Source organism: Pogona vitticeps, chromosome 1, assembly GCF_051106095.1.
Source record: "Pogona vitticeps strain Pit_001003342236 chromosome 1, PviZW2.1, whole genome shotgun sequence".
Lineage (NCBI taxonomy): Eukaryota > Metazoa > Chordata > Lepidosauria > Squamata > Agamidae > Pogona > Pogona vitticeps.
The window spans coordinates 352,416,557-352,437,801 of record NC_135783.1 but is presented as its reverse complement, the minus strand read 5'-3'; the positions used below and the strand labels follow the sequence as shown (position 1 = coordinate 352,437,801).

The 21,245-nt window shown below is 46.6% G+C and overlaps 1 protein-coding gene across 2 annotated transcripts in view; it reads right to left on the bottom strand.

Annotated features, from left to right (window-relative positions):
* GNG2 (G protein subunit gamma 2) overlaps nt 1–20,599 on the bottom strand; it is a 52,584-nt gene extending 31,985 nt beyond the window's left edge. The window contains exon 1 of one of the 2 annotated variants that reach the window (XM_020814776.3): nt 20,240–20,599. The gene's annotated coding sequence lies outside the window, so the exon portion shown is untranslated. Of the gene's footprint in view, nt 1–17,898; nt 17,996–20,239 lie in introns of those variants that run through there. The other variant, XM_078384154.1, reaches the window with a different exon arrangement.
* Between the last annotated feature and the right edge of the window lie 646 nt (nt 20,600–21,245).

Genomic DNA, 21,245 nt, shown 5'->3' with positions numbered 1-21,245 from the left:
TCTGGTCCATGGGGTCACAAAGAGTCGGACACGACTTAATGACTAAACAACAACAACAACACCTTTCTCAAGCACAGCACAAAATATCTTCTGCAATGGTCCTCAAGGAAAAATAGAGGAAGACGGAAGAAGCTATTACTTGATGGGGCGCACATCAAGCAACTTGAGGAATGGTGGTGGCAAAGGGTCATTAGGAAACCTCCCATCCCACGGAGTGTGGTTTCGCATCTCTCTCTTGGGGTTACATCCCAGTTTTTCTTCTCTGGAATCTAAGGTAGCTTCATGGCGTTGCCGCCAGCGTGTGGGTCTGGTTGCTACAGACCAGGTTATTCCCTACACTAAGACCTCGAGGATATCCAGAAGGCATTGGCTGTCCCTGAAAACATGCCTCCTTGATTTTGAAGGTGACATGACAGCCTGTGGCTGCCTAGTTATGAGAGACAGGCATTTCTGCATATGCTCAGAGGAAAAATGATACTGTTAGGAGCCTTTGAAAAAACATTTTGGGTTTCCCAGAAATAATAATGACGGGCTGTCAAGTCAATTCTGACTTACATCAGCCCTTTTCAGTTTTCCAGGTGGATAGAACTCAGAGGTGCTTTACCCTTCCCTTCCTCTAGGGGTGCCCTGGGACTGTTTGCAGCTTGCCCAAGGCTACCCAGGCTGGCTCTTCTCCTAGAATGCACATTGAATTCCTAACCTCAGTTTCTGCCGCCAGATGCCTAATTGACTGAGCTGTCCAGCCAGTTTGAGTTTTCCCAGTTCTGTTTTTTAAAAAAAGAAAAGAGAGACACTTTCTTTAGCGCCACTTCAGATGTCAAAATCACCTACGAGAATGGTGAAAATGAGTCTCCATCTTGTTCTCTCTCACCATAGATATTATTACTGCTGGTAAGAGACGGTGTAAAGACACCTTCGTCAGGCTGTCTCTCACTTTTGCACCTGATTTCTGTCACTTTGGTATAAAGAGGAGATAGCACACACACACACATACCTCTATACACACCCAACACCCCAAACGCCACAGAATTTCACAGTCTCCTCATTTTTTTTCTCCCCCTCTGCTAGACACTACGGGGGAAAAAGCACTACCTGTTGCCTCAGTAACGGCAAGCTTTTAAAAAAAGCCACACTTCCACCTTCTCGGCATTTTACACGGGTTATTTTTCTCTGCTAACCTGATCGCAGCTCCGTTGCACTCCATGATCGCCTTGTCCAACACCTTAGAATGACGCACCTGGGCATCAAAGCAGAGCAAGGCTGACCCTCACAGCGGCTGGGTGACTTACAAAAGCAAAGCCGCCCGGAATTGTAAGACAACGCTTTTGATAAGTCCAGTGGAAACGTGCAGAAAAAGAAGACCATATCATCCCCGTATTATAGAACCACATGTTTTCCCCTTACCTGACGTGCTAGCTTTCAACAAGCAGGGAAATTATGAAGAGAGATCACCCAACTAGGATTGATTACTGTATCTGGCCTTTAGCTAGTTCATCAATTTAGTTAATTGGTGAGATCTGATATCCTCAGACGCAAATATAAGAAAATAGGTAATATAGAGAGCTCCGGCAACTACAGGCTTGAGAATCCCAGCAGCCCTCGCCAGGAGAGACAACGGTGAAGAATAACTACAGTTCAACAACAGCTGAACGAGCACACCTTCCCCATCTATGGTATAGCACATTATATGGATCCCGAGGCCCATGAAAGATACATTTTTAATGTAAAGGGGAGAAATCTCTCTCTTAAGGAATGCTGGTGGAAGAATCAGAAGGAAGATATGGCAGAAAGATTTCAATTTCACTCATGGCCAGTTGCTCCACTGCTGTGAAGGCAGTAAATCCGCTCCAGATTTTAGCTTGAACTTCACACGAATGATCTGAGGTCCTAAACCTTGCTAAGCAACTGGGAGAGCAGCTTTTAAAGTTCAGTTTCAGCTCTGGAATGGATTCTCCCAGAAAACTGGAGTTACACCGTTCAGCGTTTAATCGAGCTGTTCCCGTAACAGCAACTGAAGAGTGCTTTATGGTGGGTTCAAGTTGTTCTTATTTGCCGCCTCTGCTGATCAGCTCAGCTCCCCACTGGGCCTCCTTCTCAATGGGTGGACCTGATGCTCCATAGGGTCCCTTCCAGCTCTGCAGTTCTAAGGTGCTGGTGGTGGTGGTTAAATTAATTAATTAAATATATGGCCGGGATCCGATGGTTGTTGTGGTTTTTTTGGGCTGTTTGGCCGTGTTCTTCTTCCTAATGTTTTTTCTTCCTAACGTTTCTCCAGTCTCTGTGGCCGGTCAGAACTAAGTCTGTGCTCTGGTGCAGTTTGTGGGATAGTTGAGTATATATACCTGTGGGATCAGCTTTTTGTCCTTTTTAGGAGATTAGGTGATTATGGTGATCAGCGAGTTTTTTTGTTGTGGGTATATTGTTGTGATGAGGGGGGGAGTGTTGTTAGCTGGTCTTTTGTGTGCAGTGATTGCCGGTCCTTGTGGCTGGGTAGAGTTTTTGAACCAATATTTTTGCTTATCCATCCACCATGTTTTCGCTTGGGCGAGCGAATTTCGATGGCCCGGAGTGGAAAGTGCCCTTCTGAAACCATCAGAAGCCATGCCACACTAGCAGAAGTCTAACAGCAGTGGGTGTAGGGTGAGGTTTAGAAACCAGGGCCGTCACTGGCGGAGCGAGAGCGGTAGCATTTGAGAAGATTAAGGGCTTATCCGTAAGTTAGGCTTTGTTAACGTTGGAAAGGACTCTCTGAAATCAGTCCATGGTGCCTTTCCCTTCTGCAGCATTTTGATAACTGGCCAACTGAGTCTCCCCATCTTAACACAGAAAGGAAACACAGGCTCAAGGTTCTGGCATCCATGGGTGTGCACGCATATGTGTTAAGAGACAGGGGGAGAGGCAGCTTCCTCCCAGCCTGGAAGTGGTCCTTCATTGGCCTGCAGGGTGGCTCCTATCTCCCAGCCCTGCATATACTCACTGGCTGATGCCGCCCAGCTGCCAGGAATCTCCTTCTGCAGCTTCAGCCAAGGAGGACACCAGGGGATACCCACTGTGAGATACAGGGAGCTGGACTAGAGGGGCCCTTGGCCTGATCCAGCACAGGGCTCTACTGGTGTTCTTATGTTCTTAAGGACAACTGTCGTTCAGAAAATACCACCCTCTCCAGTCCTGGTTCTAATTTTAGTTTTTCCCATACTTGTCACGGGATTCACTATTGTTTCCAGATTTACTGGTGGATGTGATTTGGCCACAAACGTCAGCTCAAGTGTTGCTGTCTAGTGGCTCCCCCTGTCCCTCTCTTTCTTAAAGGAATAAAGAAAGCAGTCTTTGACTAAATCAAGGTGTGATTACACAGTGAGGCAGGGGTAGTGAATTGATTTGCTGTGAAGTTAGGAAGTCAGGTTTCTTGGGTAAGTTTGTGTTAACTAGCCAGGCAGGAAGGGGCGAGGGAACTGGCAAGAAAAAGCCTTGTTTGCAGCTTGTTATCTTAGCTGTCCTGTGGTCTTCCTGATTTCCTGGCAATTTCTTCCTCTCATTCTCTCTTTATCTTTGTGTGTGTGTGTGTGTGTGTGTGTGTGTGTGTGTGTGTGTGTGTGTGTGTGTGTGTGTGTGTGTGTGTGTGTGTGTGTGTGTGTGTGTGTGTGTGTGTGTGTGTGTGTGTGTGTGTCTAGGCACCATAGTGCAACAGTATTGGCATCAACCCTTAAAAAATAATGGAATTAATTGCAAAGATCCGGCTCTACCGATCTTTGATACTGACTCTCTCCGATCGATAACCATCATGCCAGCCACCTGTATCACTGCACACACTTTTCTGCATCGGTTCAAGTGGTTGCCTGAACCGATGCAAATAGATCAGCTGTCAAAAAAAAGTAGAACCCTAGCAGTAGAGGAAACATCTATAGATTGGGGGCAAGGCGAGTCTGGCCTGATTTGCATTGGTTTTTAGGTCATGGGGTCAACAGAAAAAAAACATGCAAATTGGACTGTGCCAAGACAAGAGCATTTCCCATAGTTTATGTCAAAGCAGTCACACCATCATCCAATTAGCATCATAACCTACACTGTACGGAATGGGTGCCGTAATGCTTTGGAATTTTAGGCTTACGGGGTTGAATCCTTGGGACATTCTCATCCATAGGAGTGTGGCATCATCCACCTCACGCCACAACTTCCTTGCTCCTTTTAGAAATTAACTACAAAGCTCGAGAGAAGCTGGAAGAGAAATTAATTTTCCCCAGAGCAATCTATTATTGCGAGCCATCCCTGTTGCAATGTAAAGGATCTGAAGGTTGTGAATGGGTGATGAAGAGCTACTGCTTTTGCAAAAGACCTGCTCCTCGTTGGTTGATACGGAGCGATCGCACAGGCTCTACGCTTGGACCCTCCTTGTAAGGGTGGCTCTGGGTATCCTTCTGTTTCAAATGAACTGCTACATCATGAGATGGGAAGGCACGATTCAGGAGAATCTGGGGCGAGAACAGATCACGCCAGTATGGCACAAAAGGCCTGATTTAGGGTTGCCTTCATGGCAGAATGAACTTCTCCGTTCTGAAGGAAATCAATCCTGAGTTGCTCACTGGAAGGACAGATCCTGAAGCTGAGGCTCCAATCCTTTGGCCATCTCATGAGAAGAGAAGACTCCCTGGAAAAGACCCTGATGTTGGGAAAGTGTGAAGGCAAGAGGAGAAGGGGAACAACAGAGGATGAGATGGATGGACAGTGTCACGAAAGTGACCAACATGACTTTGACCCAACTTTGGGAGGCCATGGAAGACAGGAGGGCCTGGCGTGCTCTGGTCCATGGGGGTCACGAAGAGTCCGACACGACTTAACAACTAAACAACAACAATCATGGCAGACCGCTGGCTGGCATCTCAGGGAGTTGGGATCCTCCTTTGGAAGAGGAGACAACTCTCCAGGCAAGCCATGGTGGAGAAGAAGAAAGCTTGTTTTTGAGTAGGAGATGGTTCATAAGCCGAGGCGCCCACCTCCAACCACTCTTGTACATTTATTTATTTTATTTATTTATTAAATTTATACCCCGCCCCTCTAGACCATGTCTACATCTCCTTCTTGGAGGAAGAACCACAGTCCCCAGCTAGCAGGACCACCTCTGGAACCACAGAAGATCAAAGCAAAGCCTGCCAGGGCTTTTAGGGAGGCTGCAAGGTGACACAAGTGGCCTGAAACACAAAAGGAATGTTGCAGCAGATGTTTTCCAGGGTGGAACAGCCTACACCAACAACGAGAGTTTAGGGGAGCTATCCAAAGTGCTGGACAATAGGTTCATCGCTATGGAGAGTGATGGAGAGAACATCCTTTAAAGTTCAGACTAAAAGCCAGAGCAGATCCACTGTCCAAGTCAACTTACTCAGTGGTCCCCCAACCTTGGGCCTCCAGATGTTCGTGGACTTCAACTCCCAGAAATCCTGGCCAGCAGAGGTGGTGGTGAAGGCTCCTGGGAGTTGTAGTCCAAGAACATCCGGAGGCCCAAGGTTGGGGACCACTGAATGAACTCTATTGCTGGGAGCCTTCAATTAGTCTGCCTCAGATCTGGTGTGACCAGTAAAATTACAAGAAGATTTGGCCATCAGCTTTATCAGCTCATTGCGTGTCGATGGAAGAGTGTGCCATCCTTTCTTTGTCTTCTGCGACAAAAATGTCAAGATCCTTCCCTCTGTGTTTGGGAGATCCCTGGTCTTCTCTCTGGGAAAGACTGAACACAGCGCTACCATTTTCAGCTGCCGCTACAGGTTTACGATTCCAGGCTTTCCTCCCTGGATGTAAAAGAGGCCGATACCTCTCCCTTAAATGTTAACCAGGCTTGCTCCTGCTTAACTTCAAAAATCAGGCACTATTCTGGGCGGTTTCAGGGTGAAATCAAAGAACAATAACCAAGAAACGGAAAGACAGCAAAAGTCATGAAAAATAAATCAAATCAAATCAACGATCATAGACCCATGACAGGGCAATGTTTTCGTAATACGACAGCAGGGCAGAAGGCGAAAGAAAATTTGTGCAAGGTTGCGATCAACGGCCTCTGCGAAGAGCTACATGTTCAGCAACCGCTTGAAGGTAGGAAGGGACGGATCCAGTTCCAACGGGCTGCTCCCACCACAGAGAAGACGTAACTTCTAGTAGATGTTTCTTTGGCCTCCTTTGGCGAGGCATCTCATGTTTGGGAGTATCTGGTGGTGCAGGGGTGATGATCTTGGGTGATAATCCTCCGACAGATAACAGGGTCCCATACTATAGAGGGCTTTATAGAGAAGCATCCTTAAACCTTGAACTTGACCCAGGATCTCACAGGTAAGCAGTGCAAGCGAGCCAGGACTGGGGTGACGTGATCAAATTCACTCACACCCACCACCAGCCTGGTAGCTGCGTTCTACCCCTGTTGCAGTCTCTGGGTCAGCGTCAAGGGCAGCCCCATGTAGAGAGCATTACAGTAGTCAATCCTGGAGATCATCAACCCATTCCCCAATGTCCGGAGAGCTCTCCCATCTAGATAGGGGCAGAGTTGGACAATAAGCTTCACCCGGTTCAAGGCTGTCATCTGGGGAATCTCACGAAAGAGCTGGAACCAGGATCATGCCCAGAACGGAAGGTGATGCAGTAGTATTACTGCACTTGAATATGCTGCTGAAGAAGTAACACTGAAATAACAATAGCAACAGTGGGAGACAGTAGTAATAATAATTTTAGCAGCATGCTTGAGTTTATTTCCGAGTGTGGAATTTCGCTCTCGCACAATCCATTAGCTACGAGTGCCTCACTTTTGGGAGACAAAAATCCTCCAGAAGGAACGGAAAGCTGCCTGTTTTGGGGTCCTGTCAATCACTCGGGGTGTTTTTTGAGGAGTCAGGAGATCATCTTCCACAGCTGAGCCGAATTGCTATAGCAACCACATGAGCTGAGTGGGTGGATTGCTTGTGAGGTGGTTTTTTTTTTAATGACTCACACTTTTTAAAAAATTTATCTGCTTGACTTCCTGAAGAACTAATGCTTCGACTGAATTTTTTTATAAAGAAAAGCAAAGCAGAATTATTTAAAAATAGAAACCTAAACACACAGACACACCAAACCGGTGCAAACACCCAGGAGAGAACGAACAATGACAGTTGTAATCTCCAAAGACTCGCCTTGTAAAAAACTCTTCCATTACGAATCAGAGATGGGGAAAGTAAACATCACAGAAGCCTCTCCTTTCCGAGAAAACCTGAGTTTTGTAATCCCATTAATAAGGTTTTTCAGATCTTTTCAGAAGGCGATACCATCTCCTATGTTATACAAACAGTTGTGATTTAGTTAAGTTGAGTTTTTAAACATTACCGGGTGTGTTCTCCTAAGCAAACACACAAAACAATAGTACTGCTGTGTGAATCAGCTAACATTAGTTACTGGCAGAGCAAAACTGATATGAACCCTGGTTATAATCCATCAAGAAAAGCCAGATTCTGTTAACGGAGAATTCTGCACATCTGGAGTTGCAGGAGTCTTAGTTAATGGGAACAAAAACAAAAAGGAATTGCCAAGATTACACAACATATTCTGTAGAGCTTGGAGATGTTTCTTAGGAATCCTGCATTTACTTAGGCATTGGCAAATTTTTTTTAAATTGTTTTTAATGGTGGTTCTAATATTGTGTTTTTTAAAAAAGTGTCGTTCCTTACGATTTTTAACTGTAATTTTTAAAAATAGTTTTAATCGTTTGTGAGCTGCCTTGGATCTCCTTATGGGGAGAAAGGTAGCACAAAATAACATCAATCAATCAATCAATCAATCAATCAATCAATCAATCAATCAATCAATCAATCAATCAATCAATCATTATTTTGGGGATATGACAACTTCTGGAGCCACGAGGAGGCAAAATTCACTGGAGAAGACTGGGAAAGATGGAAGGGAGCAGGAACAGAGGAAAGCCATATATGAGATGAATTGACTCTGCAAAGTAACCCACAGGCTTCAGTCTGCAAGAGCTGAGCTGGGCTGTTGAAGACACGACATGTTGGAAGTAATTCATTCATAGGGCAGAGGTGATTTGAAAGCATGTAACAACAATTTCCCCAGCAAAAAAAGCAATGTTTTGAAGCTCTGGTATTATGATAAACAAGATTATCTGGAAAAGACAATAATGCTGGGAAAAGTTGAAAGGAGGAGGAAAAGAGGAAGCTCAGACGCGAGATGGACCGTCTCCCTAAAGGAAGCCACTGGCTTGAGTTCATAAGAGTAGAGCAGGGCTGTTGAGGACAGTAAATTTTGGAGATGGCTCCTTCAGAGGGTCACCATAAGCTGGAGGTCACTTGAGGGCACCCCATAATAACGATTAGGATATCATTTTTTTTTGTCCTCAAGCCAAATGGACTCCACCAAAGTTTGCAACTGAAGAAAATTAACTTCTATTTTGCACCTCTTATTCTGATCCGAGGCGAGAAGCCAGTAGCTCTTAAGCCCTCCTTTCCTGCTGCCAGAAATCCTGGCTCTCTCCCCTGTCTGAGACACCACGGCATGCCAGCGGCTTTCAGGTTTACACTTTGCAGCTTTAAGAACTAGTAGCAGGGGTTTGCATGGAAGAAAGGAAAGCCGGCTCTCTCTCTCGGTGGGCTTCAAGAGCCTGCTAAATACGTTGCTGCCTGCGCGCGCCGTGGGATCACGGAACGAGTGCAATGCCAGAGAGGCTGTAAGTTCGCCTGGGCTGGGAGGGCGCAGCAGGCGAAGCAAGCAAACCCTGAAATCAAATTAGTCTGGAGTGTGCAGAAAATGATGAAGCCGGAGAGTTCAGGGTCTCTCCCGGTGGAGAGACGCCACAGGGGTGATGTAAGCCGGGAGGCGTTGGCTGGGCTCCCCAGAGGCCAGATCGTGTCCTGCACGGTGAGACGGCGAGACCCAACACAATTAGAAACAATTGCTGATGCCGGCTGGGATTTCTGACTCAGAGGTTGCCCAGCCAGGGGGGAAAATCCTCCTGAGGAAAGATGCAAGACTTTTGTTGAGTTTGCAATTGCTGAGAAGAAGAAGAAAACAACAAGGGGTTTGTCACTTAAATTTTCCCTTCCTGGGTGCAATTTTCAGAGACCAAAGGCCTTCTCAAAATTTGGAGATGAGAAGGGACAATAGGGCACATCGCATTAGCCTCGCCTGAGCTTGTAAAAGTTACCCTTCTGGATGACACTGACCAGAATCCGAATGGAGTTTTTGCTGCCTCGCAGGCTGCCTTTAGTAGGTTTGGCTGGCAGGGGCCTTTCTGGACTGGGAGTGGCTGTCAATCTGTTCTGCACTAGCCAATCATTCCACTCCTGCCTCTAAATTCAAAGAGAGTCCCGCCTCTCTGCTTAGTGTCCCTTACCCCTTCTGAATCCAAGCCATAGAGGCAGGACAGTTCTGGTTATGGCAGTGCCATCGTTCTAAAAAATAACATGCTCAATTTTTGACCAAACTTGATCATGATAGGTTCTCGTGATCCAAACGGAGAACCCTTCAAAGTCAAAAGTGGAAGAAGAAGCTCCAAGTGATCTATCCCAGGGATCTAGAAGCAACAGAAACGTGTGAATATCTTGATGGTGGGTTGCTCACCATTCTGGTCCATGTGTTTGTAGTCTCGAGATTAGACTACTGTAATGCACTCTACGCGGGGCTACCTTTGAGATCAATGCAGAAGTTTCAAATCGTGCAGAATGTGGCGGCCAGACTTCTTAGTGGGATGAGAAAACATCGGCATATTTCCCCCACTCTGACCGCCCTACATTGGCTACCTGTTCATTTCTGCATTGATTTCAAAGTATTAATGATGACATATAAGGCCCTAAATGGTTTAGGACCTCAATATCTGGCGGAACGCCTCCTCCCACCTAGATCTACCCGTATCACTCACTCTGAGGGGCCAAATGCTGAGGGTGGCCAGGAGGGAAAGAACAAGAAACCGGGCCTTCTCTGCAGTGGCCCCTCGCCTCTAGAACAACCTACCCCCAGAAATTTGCCTGACTCCCTCACTGGGTGTTTTTAAGAGCCGGTTCAAGACCTGGCTGTTTAGGCAGGCCTTCCCTCCTGTCATTATTTAATTTATTTTTGCCATCTTGTATCATATTTTGTTGTTGTTGTTATCTTATTGTTTTTATGAAATTGTTTTAGGAACTTGTTGTTAGCCGCCCAGAGTAGACTTCAGTCTAGATGGGCAGGATATCAATCAATCAATCAAACAAACAAACAAACAAATATGGGATGTATCTTTCGGTGCCTCACGTAATCCAAAGAGAAATGAAGATGGACAACGCTGAGCAGCATTTCCAGAACAAATTGCAAGGGCTGCATTTTTGTGGTTAAAATCGAAACGCAGTTCCTGCTGAACTCTGATACGGTTGTGCTTGACCTCCCATGGAAGGGGGAGGGGAAGCGCCCTACGACAGTTCCCATGGGGGTCGGCGACATGAATTGACGCATGCCTTGCCCTGGAACATTGTGTTTTCACTTGACCAGCTTGGTCCAGCTGACTTAGGGGGGGAGAGGCAATAAGGTATGGAGCACCAAGTCTTCCGAACAACCTCACGGCGATCGTCGATCGTGAGGCAACGGGAGGCTCTCTTGAGCCCTTTCCACCTCAAGGACTACAGCTCCCTGGGCCATGCACAATGAGGGTGATAGAACCTCTCATGTGAAGCCACCTGGCGGGCCAGAGGGTCTCAAATCCTTCTGTGAGGTAAGGGAATATCATGAAGCCCCACAGAGAACAAGCAAACGGCCACAATCCCCCATCATCCATGCGCCCTGACCATGGACCATCTTAGGACAGGGGTCCTAAATGAGAAGTTCTCGCTAAGCCCCTATCGCAAAGGTTCCCAGGGAGTAACTTCATGCAAAATGCATATGTGCTTGGATTTGCTGGCTTTCTCCTTTATTAACTGTAAAGCCAGGGATGGAGTCTGTTGCTCTTCTTAATTTTTATGCAGCCTCTAGAAAGCTTCCGGCATCATCCTCATTTCGGCAGCAGCACTACCACCATGACCACAAAACGACAGCCATATCCGGTCGAGGGATGGCAGTAGCGTTTTAACCCCAGGCTTGAACACGTCACCCACATCAAGATCCTGCTAAACAGCCCTAAAGGATAGCAGAGAAGGGGAGTCAATGCTTCTGAGTAAAGGCTGTAACTCTGGCAGATCATTGCTTTTCCCACAGTTTTCTCCCACCCCTTCTCCTTCCAGATAAGGGAGGAGCCCTGTTTAAGAAAATGGAGAAGCAAAATGTGCCAACCCCCCCCCCCCAAAAAAGAGAAAGTGCCAACTTTTGGGAAGAGAATGAAAGAGACTAGAACTGGCATTGGAGTAAAGTTTACTGGGATCGGGTCCATTTGCTGAACCTCTTTCAACTATTGCATTCAAACACTGCTTGCAGGCAATCTCCCTTGTTGAAATTTCTGAGAGTTTACATGCACCGCGGATCAAGAGCGAGTATCAAACACCATCCTCTTACAGATCATGATGAATAGATTCTCTCTTGGCGTACATAGATGAACGTGTGTGTGTGTGCCAGCAGTTAAAATTATATTCATTTTGTCGTGGAGAAGCTTTACGAATGTCTACTGTGAAACAGGTTGGAAAAAAAATTAACTAGAGTACTTGAACATTTTACCTGGTATAGGTTTTTGCTTGACAGACTTATAACGGTTTCATAATAGCTTCCTTGATAACATACTACCAGCAGGCAGCATCTCTGAAAAACACTACTTCTCAACAGAAAAGCTTCATACTAACAGACAAACGGAACAAGCCGAATAAGCCTCAATCCTCTATCTGGCAGTTAACCCTTTCAGGCACGCATTAGCTAACACCAGACAGAATCCGATCGGTTGCAATGCTCTATTATGTAAATAAACCGCTTCAATCATTCGTATATATGAGCACATAAATACATGTTGGGTTGCACAATTATATATTCTAACAGCCCTCATCCTTATCATCTGATAAGACAGAAGACATATTGTTTTGCTGTCATCTCATGTACTGGTGATCCTTCCAACTACATGGTGGAAAGAAAGAATGAAACATTGTGTGGGTCTAAATCATGGCCATGAGTCAAGCAGAAATACCCCAGCAGCACTGTCTGGAAACAGGTAGGGGAGAAAGCACAGAAAACGGGTGTCTCCTACATCTAACCTAAGTCTGCCTAGAAGCATCCGGAAGTAACATTTTGGACTGGCTAGGGAAATGCTGGTCTAAAAATGTTACTTTTCCAAGCTGGTTTTAAGGGATCCAACAGAATCAACCAGATTTTCTCTCTCCCTCTCTCTCTTTCCTTCACCAAAGACCACATTGATAGGGTGATCAAGACAATTGGTACCAATGTATTCGCGAAGGCTTTCACGGCCGGGATCTAATGGTTGTTGTGGGTTTTTCGGGCTTCTTGGCCGTGTTCTGAAAGTGGTTCTTCCTAACGTTTCGCCAGTCTCTGTGGCCGGCATCTTCAGAGGACAGCAAACTGTGCTGTCCTCTGAAGATGCCGGCCACAGAGACTGGCGAAACGTTAGGAAGAACCACTTTCAGAACACGGCCAAGAAGCCCGAAAAACCCACAACAACCAACAATTGGTATCACTAATGAAAGATAGAAACCCAAACAAAATGGATGCAGAGAATCAAGACCACAAGTTCTTAACCTTTATGGGTCACAAATCCCTTTGAGAAGCTGCATTGAGGCTGAATATCAGGGGAGAAAAAAAACTTCTCAACTGTTAGAGCAGTACGACAGCAGAAGCCATGACCACAAGAGGTGGTGAGCGCTTCAACGCTGGAGGCATTCAAGAGAAAATGGGACAACCCTCTGTCAGATCTGCTTTGATTTGTATTCTTGCCTTGGTTGGATTCAGTGGCCTCCATGATTCTATGAGAATAGAATGACAGCTCTGGGGCTCTTGCCAAGAGAAATGCACATGAAGACATGGTTTTCAGACTTGTGAGTGGACCCCCTGAAGCCCATTCGTAGATGCCTAAGGGGTACATAATCTACAGGTCAAGAATATCTGACATGGATCGAGACGTGCCTCACGAATTTCTCCCAGGTGTACACAGTCTTGTGTCACAAGAAATCAGTCCATCTTTTTAAAAAAAGAGATACAGTTTTCATCTCCAGGAGACCAGGAAGAAAAGCGCTCTCTGATTTAACATATTTGCCCACATCTGTGGCGGGAACTGTCATAGATGGCGACGATAAGGGTGTTGTGTGTCATTGATTTCTCCAGACACAATGGAGAAAGCGGCTGATGGCACCAGCTTCCTAGGGCTCTGGCACAAAAAAAAAGGGACTTACTGTAGACATCTGTGACCTGTTAAAAAGAGCCCATTCAAGTTGCCCTCTGAATTAGCTGCCCTGATACAAAGTGGCACTCTTTGGGAAAAAGGAGCGCCTAAAAGGTTTGGAAAATCTGGACATAACATTTCCATTCCATCCATGCCCAGTGGAGAAGTTCACCATGTTGCGTTTTCCTTCCTTCCTCTTCTTTTCTCACAAAGGCGTACACCTCAAATGGGCTGTCTCACATTGCCTCTCTTCGCAGTAACCCTTTGAGGCAGGCTGAGAGATAATGATGGGCTTAAGTTTCCCTAACAAGCCTCAAGAGCTAAAGGAGGATTGGAACTCAGCCCTCTGTGGTCCAAGGCTGATGTTCTAGCTACTTTGTCAATCACTTTCATGGGTAAGGGGCTAGAAAAACTAGAGAGAGAGAGAGAGAGAGAGAGAGAGGACACCCACCCTGCAGGAATTTCATGTAGCTAAAACTTCATGGCAGCTAAAACGGTTTAGGGCCTCGATACCTGGCGGAACGCCTACTCCCACCAAGATCTACCCATGTCACTCGTGCAAGCCAGGAGGTGAGGTTGAGGAGCCTAACGCCGAGGGAGGCCCGGAAGGAGAAGACAAGAAATCGGGCCTTCTCGGCGGTGGCTCCTCGCCTCTGGAACAATCTCCCTCCTGAGATTCGCGAGTCTCCCTCGCTGGGTATCTTTAAGAAACAATTGAAGACATGGATGTTTGGGCAGGCCTTTCCATCATATTCCTCTTGACCTCCTTCTTCCCTCTTTACTATTTCTGTTTTGCACTCTATGTAATGTATTGTAGTGTTTTTACTGATTAAAATTGCTTATTTATATTGTTACTGTATTTTATTGTTGTTAGCCGCCTAGAGTGGTCCTCACTGACCAGATAGGCGGGGTATAAATTAAATAAATAATAATAATAATAATAATAATAATAATAATAATAATAATAATAATAATAATAATAATAATAATAATAATAATAATAATAATAATAATAATAATAATAATAATAATAATAATAATAATAATAATAATAAAGTAACTGCTATATTTTACTGCGAGCTTTCATGGACAAGTCCATTTCTTCAGACTAACACGGCTACCTCTTCTAAAATGACAATCAATGGATTCCTCTGGGTTTTGACGCAACTCTACTTTTTCTTTTAATACCAGGGTTTGATCTTGGCTCTTCCTCCATATTCCTTGACTTTCTACATCCATGCTTCCCAATCTTGGCTAACCTAGGTGTTCTCTCCCAGAAGCCTTCACCATTAGCTGGGTTGGCCATGATTTCTGGGAGCTGTTGTCCACGAACAGTTTGGGACCCAAGGGTGACAGCCACCGTTCTCGAGACTGACGCCTTGACGGGCTCTACCGTCGCTGCCTGTGGGACTCCTCCCCACCAGTTCCGCCTGGCTCTCATATACTTCCGCGAAGAACCCCCAAAGGATGTTGACAGCAGCAAGTGTAGCTCAGACACGTGAGCAGGATATGCGGCGAACCACTTCCCTTGCATGTTAATCTCTGCATCTACTCACTTCTCTCTAATTTCGCTCAAGATGCAATTGAGCCCTAAAATGGATTAACTGGAGATCCATGTAAGAATGGAACAGGGGTGTAGCTGCTGGTACGCCTTCCAACGCAACTCAACAGAAGGTTGAAGGAGATACAGTTTTGGTCTGATCCAGTGTGGCTCTTCTTCCGTTCTTGAGAGAATTTCTAGAACAGAGTACGGGTCGAAGCAACACAGCAAGACAGATTTACAACACCTTGCATTGCCAAAGACTGCTTCTGATACTGGTAGTAATACATAGTTCCTTAACTTACGGATCTGCCTATCTTTCTATCTAAGCATTCTTAACTAAAGGTGTGACCACACAGGGAAAGAGATCGCCATCCGGACCACTTGTGGAGCAGTCTAGTGCAACCTATTTCCGGCAATCACATGATGCAGGGAGGAAATGCCCTTGAGCCCTAACCTGATCCATCGTTTGTCTATGACCACAAACGACAGGGCTGGAGTAATTCCCTGGCAGATGGAAGGGTTACTTGAAAGGAGATTTGCTACCGGTAAAATGAGTCTTTCTGGTGCCATTGGCTTTTGCAGCTGTCTGATTGCACCCTTTCCCCGTACCGACGGATCTCAGGGTGGGGTTTTGATCAATAAAATCACCTTGAAAGAATCTAAGCCCATTCGAATTCGACAAAACACTGACAAACTGTTTAACAAGATCGAGCAATTCACACCAAACTAAAACCAGCCATGACCATATTGGCCGACATCCTGTGATTTGGCGTAGTATGTGGCAACTCAAGTAGGGCCATTGGAATCAATGGAACTTACGGAGGAGTCGACTTACCAAATCCCCAGTCACCCAAAGGGCCTGCTCTAGTGTAACGTGCTATGTTAAGTTACAGGATTTCTGCCACCTGGTGCCAGCCCCTTTCGGTGAACAACAGTTAGGCAGAGATGTAATTCACTAACTGTGTACTTAAAACAAATATATAAAACTGGATCTGAAGACATCACCACCCTGCTCTCTCTCTGCTGCTCTCCAGAAAGAGTTGAGATAGTGGGGAACAGACCATGGGAACCGCAAACACACACAAAGCCTCACCATTTTTGAAATTCACAATTCCTGATTGAGTTTGAATTTTTAAGTGATAGTCAGTGGTCCCTACCTGGATAAACGTCCCCCACTTAGAGGGAAGCAGATCCTCCCCACTCGCTTTCATGTGTTGGTAATCTCTAAAACAGACTACTGCAAATGCTCTCAATGTAGGGCGGCCCTTGAAGTCAGTACAGAAACATCAGCAGGTCCAAAATGCAGGAGCCAGACTGTTTACAGGAACCAGCAGATAGGAATACGTCTCCCCAGTCTTGGCACGCCTTCCTTGGCTCCATGTTAGTTTCCATGCCCAATTCATGGTGTTCATCCTCACCGCCAAAGCCTTCAATGGTGCAGGACCTCGATATTTGCTGGAATGTCTCTGTTGTTCTCCAGGACTTGTCAGCCCCATTCAGCATTAGGTTAGGTTTAGGAATGATGGGAGTGTAGTCCACAAACATCAGGGGATCCACAAGTCCTGTCACCACCCTGTTTTCTTGGTCTATTCTCCCAATGTATTGTTTTCTGAGGTATCCTGCTCCTGAACATGGAGGTTCAAATTATCCTGTGTGCGCACGCGCAGGCACACACATATGCACAAATTTTGCTTTATTCTTTGTGTCATCTTATGGTAGAGAACCTATGTGTTGGCAGTGAAGCATTTTTGAGGACCTCAGCTGATGCCCATTTTAAGTATTTTGAGCAGGGCAGAAGAGGGGAACCTATTTCTATCTCCATGCCAGGTGCATTTTAAGGAAACAAAATTCCAAAGTGACACTTTCCAGAATGACAGTTCCATCAAGCCCGGACGGCAGAAACTGCAGCACAGAGGCTGAAAAGGTGTCAGGGAGCAGGGAGGATTGTATGTGTTTTTTCCTCTCCTCCTGCCTAAACTAAAAAGAACCAAAATGTTGTGACCTAAAGGTAAGATTTTGTTCTATCATGAAGGCTTGGGTTTGTTTGTTTGTTTGTTTGTTTGTTTGTTTCTTTCTTTCTTTCTTTCTTTCTTTCCTTTGTTCCTTTGTTCCTTCCTTCCACCCATCATCAGCTCCTTCCTTCCTTCCTTCCTTCCTTCCTTCCTTCCTTCCTTCCTTCCTTCCTTCCTTCCTTCCTTCCTTCCTTCCTTCCTTCCTTCCTTCCTTCCTTCCTTCCTTCCTTCCTTCCTGCCCCACCCATAGAGGAGATGCAAAGCCCCCAGAAAGGGAAAAAAAATGCCAGGCCAAGTGGCTTTCTCCATCAGCATTACAGCAAAATCCCATTTCAGTTCAACCGACCACCATATGGCAGGAAAGAGGATTAATATTTTGAGAATTCAGTGGAATCCAGTTAATATGAAAAGCAGCGGGTGGGCGGGGCAGGTGCGGCGGTGGGAACGCCGTCCCTGCGTCGACACCCACAGAAATCAAGAGGCAGATGCTGCTGTTTTGAGACCCACACAATCACCCCTACACTTGTGCCAACCCCCTGCAAGAAAACATCCTGAAGCCCAGGTTAAAATTCCCCCTCTTTTTTATTTTAATTTTTACTCTCTAGTTACAAATTGCATTTTTGCTGCTCATCGGATCAAACCCAGCCTGCTTTTTGCAGTTTTCCTAAAGGCAAGCCAGCCAGCCAGGTCATCACTGTCAGGGAAGAGAAGAAGATTTGATGGCAGTGCCTGGATTCTTTAAATAAAACATGGATGCAATAAGACTGTTATAAATTACAGTATTCTCTTGGGGACAACAAACAACAGGTACCCCTGTCGGCGATTTCTTACGGTACGGAGATGCTAAGGACCATTAACCTTCATAGGCAATTAATGCATGATTAATGTGGGAAAAGGAAGGAGGATGGAGAGGGGTACCATTTTAAACTTCACAATTAATATGGATTTGAATACCCATTTAATAACGAAAGGGATTTTTCCTTTCCTACATTTTCTCTTTCTCTAATTCAATACCTTGTAAATCAGTTTTTGGCCTCTTTTTCTCCTACCTTTTGTTTCTGCGTGACAGCTTCATTCATTTCCCCTCTTCGGAGAGATATAGGATCTCATAGGCTGTTCTCCACAGTACAGTACAGTATTTTGCTATAGTCACTTCTTATTGCTCTGCCAGAATAATATTAGTAGATGGGTGTGGGGTTTGTTTGTTTTTTTACATGGGATTTCGTTGCATGGATGGAACAAGTATCAACATTATTTTCACATCTGTGATTTGGGTTAAATCCCATTTGGGAGCCTAACTACTGGAAGAAAGTGTCGGTACCAAAAGTAGAAAGGTGAAGTTTCGACTATTCTGCCTTAATTCTGAAGAGTGGTGTGACTGACATATATTTCTGGTGGTAAAGAAGGGATGGAATTAGCTTGGAAGGCTGATCTCTAGCCTTGGGGGGGGGGGGGGAAGAAAGAAATAAAAAAAGGAAGGCAGGAAGGAGGGAAGGAAGGAAGGAGAGGAAAAAAAAGTAAGTAAGGAAGGGAGGGAGGGAGAAAAAAGGAAGGAAGGAAGGGAGGGAGAAAGAAAGAAAGAAAGAAAGAAAGAAAGAAAGAAAGAAAGAAAGAAAGAAAGAAAGAAAGAAAGAAAGAAAGAAAGAAAGGAAGGAAGGAAGGAAGGAAGGAAGGAAGGAAGGAAGGAAGGAAGGAAGGAAGGAAGGAAGAAAAAGAAAGAAAGAAAGAAAGAAAGAAAGAAAGAAAGAAAGAAAGAAAGAAAGAAAGAAAGAAAGAAGGAAGGAAGGAAGAAAGAAAAAGAAAGAAAGAAAGAAAGAAAGAAAGAAAGAAGGAAGGAAGAAAGAAAAAGAAAGAAAGAAAGAAAGAAAGAAAGAAAGAAAGAAAGAAAGAAAGAAAGAAAGAAAAAGAAAGAGGGAAGCTGGAATCCATTCATTCTAGATTAACAGGCAGCTGGAAATATTCTAAATTCAGTCTTTGTTCACAGAGGCTCTGCTCCATTTCGTGACCTGTTTTAGCAATAACCGCTGAGCTGTTCTAAGCTTTGTTCCCCCAATTTCAAAATTCAGTAAAATCCCACCCTGGGCCATTTTGTGAATGGGTGGGGGAAATCAGAAACATGGTGCTGTACACCCACACACCCCCCCACACAGACTCGCCACACAACCAAGGGTCCTTTCTCTTTCCAGATGAGGTTTGAAAGGGCTCTGTCTCCTGCTGGACCCATAACCAACCCAGAGCCTTTCCTTCTGGGCTCCTTCTCCGTTGGTGTGGGGAGGGGTTGCAAGGCAGAGGAAATCTGGGTTGCCCCCCCTTTCCGACGGCGACCCTGTCCGGGAGATTTATCGTCTGTGTGCGCACATCCCCCCCCCCCGGCCCCCTTGCCATCAGCACAATACGACCCACTGATCTCTCAAAAAAAAAACACACAACCCAACATAAACTCCAATAAATCTGCTAATGCCAAGAAATATTTGCAGCGGAGGGAGCCAAGCGTGGCACGGAGAGAGACACCCCCGCCCTCTCTCCCCCCCCCACCCCAAAAGCCGGCTCTCCAGTGGAGGGGGGAGACCACCTGAAGAGACACAAAGCTCAGCAGAAGCGCTTTCTAACCCCCCCCCCCCCATATTTCCAGGGGGCGGGAGGGATCTCCTCACCCCCCCCCACCAAGGATGTGGTTTTGCCTCTCCAGCTGCCACATCCACCAGGCTTCCTCCCTTGCCATCATCCTCAACCCCCCCCCCCACACACACACACAACGACCCCCCCCTAGCGATGATGGTTTTTGGAAACCCGGGCGTGGAGGCGACGAGGACCCCGGTTGTCAAAGCCCCCATTGTTTCCTTCTCGGGAACAAAGAGGTTGCAATAATAATAATAATAATAATAATAATAATAATAATAATAATAATAATAATAATAATAATAATAATAATAATAATAATAATAATAATAATAATAATAATAATAATAATAAAAGGGGAAGAGACACTCGTCTCCAAAGCAGAACCTGGAAGGTTGCGATATTCACGTGTCCGGTCCGGGGAGCGGCCGTGGCGACCCGGGGGCAACCCGGAGGGGGTGTGTGGACGGAGCAGGAGGGGGGTTCAGTCTTTCTCCCACCCCCACCCCGTTTCTCTCTCTCTTTCTGTCTCTGCAGACTTGCCCATTAGGGCACTGCCCCCTTGGCTAGCCGGGCAGACTTTTCTACCCCCCCCCACCCGTGGGCGTCTCTGCCCCCCCATCCAGATGCCCAGGCGGGATGCGGGAGAGGATGCAGGCGAGGGGGACCACGCCACCCCCCGAGCATCCCTCCCTCCCTCCCTCTCTCCGGCCGAGGACGCGCGTGGGGCCCCCCCCCCCGTCCCCGGGCTCCCTCCGGGTCTCGCCTTACCCGCACGAGGAGGGCGCGCACCAGCCGCTGCCCGGCGATCCTGGACCGATCCACGGGGTTTCGGAGGGCTCCGGATGCGAGAGGAGCGAGCCGGCCCGCGGGCGAAGGAGAAGCAGCAGCTGGAGAGGAGGGAGGAAGGAAGGAGGGAGGGAAGGAAGGAGGGAGGGAGGGAGGGGTTGCTTGGTTGGTTGGTTGGCTGGAAAGCAAGCCAGGCTGAGAATCGAGTCCCCACCCAGGCTTTTGTGTGTGTGTGTGTGTGTGTGCGTGTGTGTGTGTGTGAGATACCCGCGCTCCCTTGTACAGGAAACACACAGCCGCCACTTCCTCCTGGAGGGGGGTGATGGTGGTGTGTAGATGTGTGTGCGTGCGTGTGTGTGTGTGTGTCTGCCTGGCTGGGTTGTCACTGAGCCTCTGGGCTTGGCCAGCCCTGGCAGGGGAAAGGAGGGGTTTCTCTCCTGCCTTTCTTCCTCTTCTTCTTCCTCCTCCTCCTCCTCCTCCAGCCTCTAAAACCAGGGAGGACCAATGGACAGTTTTGGGACCCCAGGCCCCTTGCAGAGGGGTCCCCCCCCCAGCCGCCCAACACGCCCACCCACCCGCACAAAGGGGATGGCATGCTTTGGAAGCAGTAAGTCCCCCCCTTAAAAAAACAACAGGCCCCCTTCAGCTTTTAGCCTTCCTCTACTTCTGGCTTTTTTCCCTCCACTTTCCTTTTATTCCAGGGCACCCTTTAGTGCAGCCCCCCCCCCCCAAAAAGGGATGTGGTGGTGGTGGAAAGAAAGGTTCCTGCCAGAGCCCCCAAGGGGCCAGCTGTGGCTCCACAGCCTTGGGGTCTCCATTTTTCACCAGGAGGGTGACATCCAGTATTCTATGGGGCTAAATGCAATTCCAGTCCCTGATGGAACAGACCCATGGAAATCAATGGAGCTTGCAGGACAGTTGGCTTGCCAAAGTTTCTGGCCTTACATGAGATCTCCACCAAGTGGGAACCAAATTAGATTAGGCTCAT